Genomic DNA, 9,664 nt, shown 5'->3' with positions numbered 1-9,664 from the left:
AGTATTTTTGCTGATTGATTGCTTAACTAACTTAGCACAATCCAGCTGTTTAAACTGAATCATGATCACACACCATCCAAAGTTTTGAACAATTGCAAATAACCTACATAATAGAGTTACGTACATTATTTTCTTTACCATATATGAGTAATGAATATATGCTATTATACATATGTCTTAGTAAGTCGTTCAATTTAAACCACACTTAAACTTTAAATCAATGTGGTATTCAATGCATGATTGTGTAATTTAAATGTAGTGTAAACCGATTTATTTTAGCTCGATTGCATCGAAAGCCGTTTTTGGTAGAACCAGTACTCAGTGTCTTTTGGGGAAAATTTTAAAAACGCTCACACAATTTGTATCTTACCTTCGGCCTTTTTGAGTTTTAGAAATCGCCAGCTAATCTGATGTCACTGGTTTTATAGTCAGTAACAATTTTCAGTGAAAGTGACCACAATAATAATAGTAAATAAAAGTGTTATGACATTCAAAATTTCCTTTTTGCCACTTAATTTGAAATCGTCTTATATCATAAGTTAATATGTATATTTAATAATTTAAAAAACAACAACATCGAAACTATAAATATACATACATTACACGCAGAGGATGTCGTACGTGGTCACCTTCTTGCCAACCTGTGAAGGGCAGTATTTAAAGTGTGCGGTTTTTGTTTGATAAAATAATTAATTCGTTCAAGAAATGAGATGATATAATTTTGATTAAGACATACACTAAGTTAGATAATTCTACAAATTGTTTCTTCATTAGCAGAAAATGTGACTTTAAGCATCCAAAAGGACAGAAATGGGAATCCTAAATGTCTCGTTTATGTTGATGGATTTTATTGCACGAGCTGATTGCGTCATGTTGATATCCAAGAGCCCGTGCGTTACCAAACGATCAACGAATGAGATATAACCCACCATAACAACACGTTCATGTCATATTTCATTTATAATGTGCACACTGAAACAGTTAGAAAGACGGTATTCCTATCCAAGTGACGGTAGTTTATAGAACAAATAGCCAATTATTTTAGCAATAAAATATAGGGATTTATAATGAGTACCGACAATTACTATGGAAGGGAATATCCGCCAGTGCATGCATGCTGCTAAATCACAATTTCATTTTGCTAAATTACAATTTCATTTTGCTGATTGACAATTGCATTATGTTAAATGTCATTCTCATTTTACCTACTGTTATATGCTTTCTGATACATGGTCTTGCATTTTACCAAGTTACATTTGCTCTGCAAACATTTCATCTTTATATCGCATGTTGATAAGTTTATATTTACTTCATATATATCTTTACTGCTTGTGTGTTATTGACAAGTGCAGTTAATCTTTTGGAATTTGTATGAATGCTAATTCTAATGGCGTTTTATGTTTTACTATGTGCATTTGGCTATGTTGCTACTGAATTTAACAAGCTGTTAATATCTTTGTGGATCTATATTTCTTCTTAAGTCGATTGCTAGTGCGTGTCTGATTTAGGATTAGTTTTCGGTTTTGCATACACCCCCATTATAAATAGTTTACGTTGCGAAAAGGAGAAACAGTGTTCAAAAACATAATTCCAGAGCAAATTTCAGCGTAAATTACTATTGACGGGAGATCACTCTAAACATCACAATCAAAATCTCCGGTATCAATCGTGATATATCGACTATCTGTGGAATCCTCCGTAAAAACATGCCTCATTTAAATACAATGAATATTCATTATGTCGAAATACCGTCTTCCAATTCACGATTTCGACATTGTTAAATCACGCGTAACGAGACTGCCGAGATAACGCGAGATCAAGGGTTCGGGGGGGGGGGGGGGGGGGTTCTGACAGTATTCGCACTACAGTAGACACCTTACTTATCCGATATTTTGACTTTATAAATAGAATACAAGTGATAAATTGACGATTTATTACTAATAAAAACAATCATTATTTTTATTATAACGTTCATCGACCAATCGTGATACATCGGCTATCTCGGATTCCTCCGTAAGATAGGCCTCGTGGCTAACGGTCGCCATATTGCCTTGTATTACTACTTTACTACCCAAAAGGTTGTCAGTCTATTGTTATGAGGCTATATACGATGCGCGTTGAACTAGCGCCAAACCTTTTACCGAAACTTTGATATAAATAGCACTATTAACGTTCATTTGTGTTGCATTTTGACCTATTATCCAAGTGATTTACTTTTCCATTTTTATTTTATCACCCTATCATCCAATTTTTAAGATGAAATTACGGTGTTTACAAAACCAACCAAACCGAAAGTGAAACTGGATGCATTACGTTTCGCGATGTAAACATTAAATATTTGTTCAGTTTGAGGAAGCGAATCGATAAGAGACGTTGAAATATGTATACAATACAGACTATCATGGCCGATTGTAGTACTGGCTAAAAAAATACCTTTTATGACAGGTCATGTATAGAACTTTAATCAAATAGTGACCATAAATCACTACAAATGTCAAATGTCTGGGTTGTTCATTAATATAATTAATGCACGTTTCTGATCTAATTGCCTGTATCTAGTTGTAATTAACATGATATTGATAAAATTAAAACGTTTTTTTCATAAATTAAATAATCTGAAAATGATCTCAATTATCATGATTACTTTAAAGTAGAATTTTTAAATTTTACTCATTGTTTTTAATGAATTTGCACATTTGCTTGATTCAAAAAAAATGTTTTAATAAGGGTTTCAGTTGTTAGTTTTAACCCATTTTTAGTTCGATTAAATTTAAAGTACTAACTACGTACATGTATGTGAAATGTTCTTGAGTTCGTTTCCTGGGCCTAGAACTAGTACTTGGGTGTCTCTTGGAGATTTCTTAAGAATGCTCCCACACTGGGGATCAAACCAATGACCTCCAGATCATTAGGTGGACACCACATCCATTACACATCAGCGACCTTTAATTAGTAAATTACTTTAGTATTGCAGCATTATATAATGTAATGTTGCTACATATTTTTGGAAAATGATTAATGTGCAGTACTAAATAAATCTAAATGCATACAATTTTAATTGTGTATATTGTGTGATTATTAGTTACAAATTCCCTTTTTACAGGTTTACTGGATTATGAAAGACTGATAAACATAAAATTGACAACTCATCTCCCCAACGATACTTTGTGTGACTCATTCTCGGAACAAACCCATATTTAGTGAGAAAACTACAGTTTAAAAAGACCACTTGATTGTGACAATTATGGCTGACCAAGCAAATGTTATCATTTAAAATAAAGAAAACTTCCAGTTCAATATACATTTTATACCAATTATGACATTGGCCAACACAGAAAATAATTAAAGGTTGATTTTCTAAAAATTGACTGTTACAATTGGATACTGTTTTAAGCTTCACTCTACTTTGTCTGAAAATAAAAGTCCTTAATGATGTAATAGAAACATACATATTTAATTTTACGTTTTACAAGGATATATATATATATATATATATACATATATTATAATATCTTTTTATCGATGGTCAATCAATTTAAGTTTAACTAATATATACATACACATTTTATACATGTGTATGCTTTGATTTTTTTTCTATTGAAGCCAAATTTATATCCTATTAGATAGATAGATAATATCACAGCAGTATTCCTAGTTTGTCTGCAAGTACTGCAGAAATCATGGATTATTTTTTTACTGAGTCAGCCTTAATCTTTCTATTATAATTGTTAAAACAGATTAAGATGTGCATTATACAATTGAGGATGCATCAAGATTAAAAAATGGTACATGTATAAATTAATAAAGAATCAATAACAATCAGAAACTGTGCATTTTTTCAGTATTGTGTGGAAGGATTTGAAGTAATTATGTGTTTTTGAAAAATGATTTATGTGAATTTGAATAAATTTATAAAATTTAGTGATTTTCTCAGACAAAACTGTTAATTACATACTAAAGTATATAGAATGTATTATTGTAATTTTCATTCGAATTTTTTAGTACAAAAAGCACTTTTCCCTGGCATTTGTATTTATAGTAATTTCATATTTTATAATTCTGACAGCATTTATAAACTGTTTTCATGCAAGCATGAAACCGGTTTCATTTTTTGAGTATTTAAACAAGAGGGCCATGATGGCCCTGTATCGCTCCACTGCTGATAAAAGGCTGAAACAAATTTCTCTGCATGTGCAAATACTTAAATATAGGCCCTATTTAAGCACATGTACACTTTTGTGACCTTCTGGGCTGGGTCAAATTTAACCCCAGGGGCATAATTTGAGCAAATTTTGTAGAGGACTACTATATCTCACTACATACAAAATGTGGTAGCCCTAGGTCCTAGAGTTAAGGACAAGAATATTTTTAAAGTTTTCACAAAATAAGCAAGATATAAGCGTATATAATGTTTAAATTTGTGACATGCAGGTCAGGATCAAATTTGACCCAAAGGGCATAATTTGAACAAACTTAGTAGAGGACTATAAGATGTTACTGCATACCAAATTTGGTAGCCATAGTCCAAATGGTTTTCGACAAGAAGATTTTTAAAGATTTCACAAAATAGGCGCTTTAAAAGCGTTTATTCAATTTTGTGACCCCCCGGGGCAGGGTCAAAGTTGACCCCAGAGGCATTATTTGAACAAATTTGGTAGAGGTTTATTAGATGTCACTACATACCAAATTTGGTAGCCCTAGGCCCAATGGTTATGGACAACAAGATTTTTAAAGTTTTCACAAAATAGGCCCCATATAAGTGTATGTTCAGTTTTGTGACCCCGGGCAGGGTCAAATTTGACCCAAGGGGCATAATTTGAACAAACTTGGTAGAGAACTATAACATGTCACTACATACCAAATTTGGTAGCCCTATGCCTTATGGTTAAGGACAAGAAGAGTTTTAAAATATTCACAAAATAGGCACTATATAAGCATATAATTGATTTTGTGGCCCCCGGGGCAGGGTCAAATTTGACCCCTGGGGCATAATTTGAACAAACTAAGTAGAGGACTATACAATGTCACTACATACCAAATTGTGTAGCCCTAGGCCTAATGGTTATGGACAAGATTTTTTTTTAAGTTATCACAAAATAGGCATTATATAAGCATATGTTCAATTTTGTGACCCCCGGGGGTCTTCGTAGTTTCGTAAATTTAAACGATAACAACAGAACTCTCCAAATTATTCAATCGTTTCGCGTTGCAACGCTTTATAATTTTTAGGTATTCAAATCGTCAAAAGATACATATAATGGCTATATTGGACTATGATAAATGTTCAGTAATACTGTTTCCTCACAAATATCATAACTAAAACGAAAATTTGCGAATCTGAAACAACTTTTTTCAATTTTGTCAATTTACCAAACCGTGAAAAGATCCCTTTAAGTTTTGATGTAAAATCAGTTTTAATATGCAAGTGTCTATTTCACTTATAAATTAAAACAGCATATTATTCATTATTGAAAAGATTATTCCAAGCTTGATGTCATATTTCAACTTTGCATAGAGTAGTTAATTGAACATTGTATTGAACTGTATGGGCAGCTATATTTTTTAATTTATGTATGTTGTATTATACAAAATGCATTATTTCTACCACAAGTAGACCATATAAGGCCTACTGCTACTAAATAGGCACTGGTATGAATTTGACACTGTTTTTGATGCTCATACAAAACTTTAATTATTACTACACTTTAGTATATTAAATATTTTCAAGTTTTTGTTCAACATTTTTTGCAAAAGAAAAGAGTATCTTAATGCATTTGAAAATATACTTAAAACAAACAAAAAATGCATTTTAACATACCTTTTTCCTGGTAAAGTGTATTTGGGATGATAAAAAATACACTTGAAGAGTAATAATGCTGGAAAAATGCAGAAAAACAATACATTTGTTCTGTTAGAAGTGTGTCTTGTTTGCATTTTTAAGTGTATTAAATGCACATCAAATGCAGATAAATACAATGCCAATACTGTTACATGTATTGTAATGGACATAAAATGCACTTGTTCTTGTAATTAAATGCTTTAGTAAATTGAAATAACCTTTTATAACGTTTTAACAATTAATAATACCTTTTTATATAATTTTCTTTTGAAATGTGACACTTTAATGATTTTTGCACCACTAGTAAGAGATATAATTTGTGCTCATAATGCTTTATCATTACACTATAAAATATCATTTGTTGTATGAAAATTACCCGTAAAATTCATGTGAAAGCTCAAGAGATCAATAGCAGCGTGCTATACCCTTCTCCTTTTTACATGACTTGATGGTATTTAGTCCCCAATTCTACATGGCTAAGGGAAAATTAATGTGCAGATTTGACAAATAAGTCTTAACTGGGATCCAATAGGCAGACTTTCATATTACTTGTATTTAATTTAAATCATGATCTGAATTGCTCTTTTGCAAATCTTTGTTGGTCACAGTATTCAACTGAATTTTGTTCACTTTGTAGTGATTATATTTTTTATATTCATCAGACAACATCTTTCTTCAAAAGTTTAACATGATTGCTTGGTTAATTTAGAAACAAGATCAATTCATCATAACATAAAATGGAAAAATGTGTAATAGTAAAAATGGCAGCAAAAAAAGCACTAGATTATCTGCCTTAAATCTGAGTAGATATGTTGATGTATTGGAATTTCTCATAAATAATGTGTTCCATAGTTGTATAATTGTATAGTCGCATGCATGAGTGGTGTCAATGTCACAATACCAATTAAAGCCTATAATTTACTAAAACAATTTGAAGTTTGATGTGTGTTTTTTTCAAGATCTGTTATATATAATTATATATACATGTATATATATATATATATTGTTGAAAAGTTAACATGCAATAAATTTACTGTAATTAAGTGACAAATAGTTTTACTGATTTGGTTGGATGCATATATGCAGATATATCATGGTTTGTGCAGAGGACAGTAGCAAAAACAAGAGCTGTCTCCTTTGAGGGCATAAAAATGTGTTTCACATTGTTTTGGTAAATAAGTAATGTAGTTAAAAGAACAGAATCATCAATTATAAAGTTATTGATTATAAAGTGTTGCTGGAATATTTGATACATTCATATAGCTATAAGAAGGTCCCTGTTTTATCCCCACTGGCACGGAGTGAGGGTTCTCAAAATCTTTAAACAATATGAATTACAAGTACACATAGGGTCGAGAGCATTCTTGATATCGGGGCTAAACCCCTGAAATCAAAGCGACCCAGGTTAAAGGCCGAGGCCAAATAAATAAACCAGAGGCCGCATGAGCCTGCTATACTCTGAACAAGTATTGTTTCTTCTCAGAAAACTGGCTAAAGTGTCTTACTAAGCTTGAGACTTTGAGTTTCAGTGCAATCAATCTAAAATAAATTGGTCGAATTAAATAATAATTTGTAAAAAATAAACATTCTGCACAAATTCAATTATTTACTTTACCTGTGTGCATGAATCATTTCAGTCTTGATGGTTAGTGAACCATGTCAAAAGCACCATATCTATGAAACACTTGTATTTTGAATATTTCAATGTTCCACAGAAATGATGCTGATGATAATTCTACACGATAATGAATTATTAGATATATTTGTAAATTCCATTCCACCAACAATTCGGTTATTCCACTACCAGTTCACATGCTTCATACACAGTTGAAAATAACACTATTTCACTCAACAACCGTGACACATGTACTCAATTTTTCAACTTTTCGCAATTAAAATTGTCTTCTACTGTTATTGTTGTTGTTGTACTTTTGAAAGTAGTTCGAAAGATGGCGACCATTAACCCAGAGATTGATTTATGAAATAAATCGTCTGCTGATCCAGAGTGGTTCAACGACCATCTGCTCATTAATAGTTCAGTATCATTGTAATTAACGGCTCCGTAATTAACTACCGGTACTGACAAAAATAACAAGATCATACCTTACTCATGTTACTGTACTGTGTGCTGAATGTCAGAAATTGAAACAACCCCAGACTATTATAATTTTTGAGTGCAAGTTAATTTAAACCCACCAACTAATTAAAAATAAACATTTTTATTATATTAGCTCATTTTTCTAAATTTTCAGAAATAAAAACCAATTGGTATTTGCACATTTCAGTAAACATAAGACTACTTTATTGTTAAATTTGTAAATTCTATAATAATCTATGTATTTTTATTACTTCTGTTGCAAGCCCAACTTGTTGTGCTTTTAAAATACATAAAAATCTATTGTTGACAACAATAATATTATTTAAGATCATAATTAAGCAAATGTAAATCCCCAATAGATTATCGAGTACCCCCCGACCTCACTAAATCCACTCACAGTTGTCTCCCTTAAAATAATGTCGAAAAGGTCAATAGCCTCATTTACTAAAAAGCGTTGAGCGGGTAAAAACATAGCCGTCTACATCATGCCTAATGTTTTGGTGAGAATGTTTAAAATCCAAGTCTTAGTCCTGGTGTAATCGCTTTTAGAAAAATGATGACCAGGTAAGTTCTACTTTTTATGATTTATTTACACTATAACTAGTCCAAATAATTAGACGTAAGCTTCCCCGCTTAAATCGACCTCATATTTATAGGAGTACACTATAACATGAGCTTAAAAGCTTAAACATGTCTCTGGTGTAACACGTGTCGCATGGGAATTGATTTAGTTTGAATTTTACATTGCGTCAACCATGTAGTCACTAGTCAGTATATACATTCTTTATATTGTGATTTACGGCTCATTAATGTTGGAGGAAGGCCTTAATCATTTACTTAGATAGGACGGTGGTCCAGGGATATAGACTCGGGATACGAAAGTAATGGGTTTGAGTCCCGTGAAGAGCTGGACGCAGCCAATTCAATTATCTAAAATTACTGCCAAACCCTTTTTCAATTATACAGACAGCTATGTAGCGCAGAGATATATTAAGATAAAAATAAAATGGCATTTGTGGATTAGAGTCAGAAACTGATATGAGGGTGCCATACCCTAGCTCTTTATATGAAATTTACATGAACTTTCTTGGTTCTTTAGCGTGCTCTGTGCAAAACACAGATACATATTCATGGGCAACCCTCCGGGTTTTATACCAGTTCTAGTTGGGATGTCAACATGGAAATCGTCTCTGAAAAAACCACTGACATGACAGGGATTCGATCCTTAGACTTATGGATTGGTGGTCAAGTGTAGTCGGCCTACTGGTTAGGTATCCAGGTTGCAGAATAGAGAGTGATAGTATTAATTTGGGGAATTGATTTCACAATTGAACACATACCGTAATTACTCTTTGTTTTCAGACACTCTTAAGTTTTCGGACACTCCTTTTTTAGCACAAATAATTATTTTTCATGACTGTTAATTTTCGGACACTCGAGTTTTCGTCCATAATTAATGTCTCTATGTTTTCGGACAGTATATTTTACAGCACTATTTAACCGAAGTTCGGTCCTGATTTTGATACCTAATGACAATTCGATCATGGGGTTTTACAACCGGATGAACATCACAAAAACATGGCAGGTTTATGTCTGAGGGCAACGGACCATTATATTTGCGTTATTTGATAAATGACCTTGTAAATCAGTATTAAACAATGGTTTTGTCCGATAGCATAAGCGGTATGACAATTACCAGGGGGTAGTGCCAATTAACAGTTCAATTA

The sequence above is a fragment of the Dreissena polymorpha genome, chromosome 10 (assembly GCF_020536995.1).
Source record: "Dreissena polymorpha isolate Duluth1 chromosome 10, UMN_Dpol_1.0, whole genome shotgun sequence".
NCBI lineage: Eukaryota > Metazoa > Mollusca > Bivalvia > Myida > Dreissenidae > Dreissena > Dreissena polymorpha.
This window is presented reverse-complemented; position numbering follows the sequence as displayed.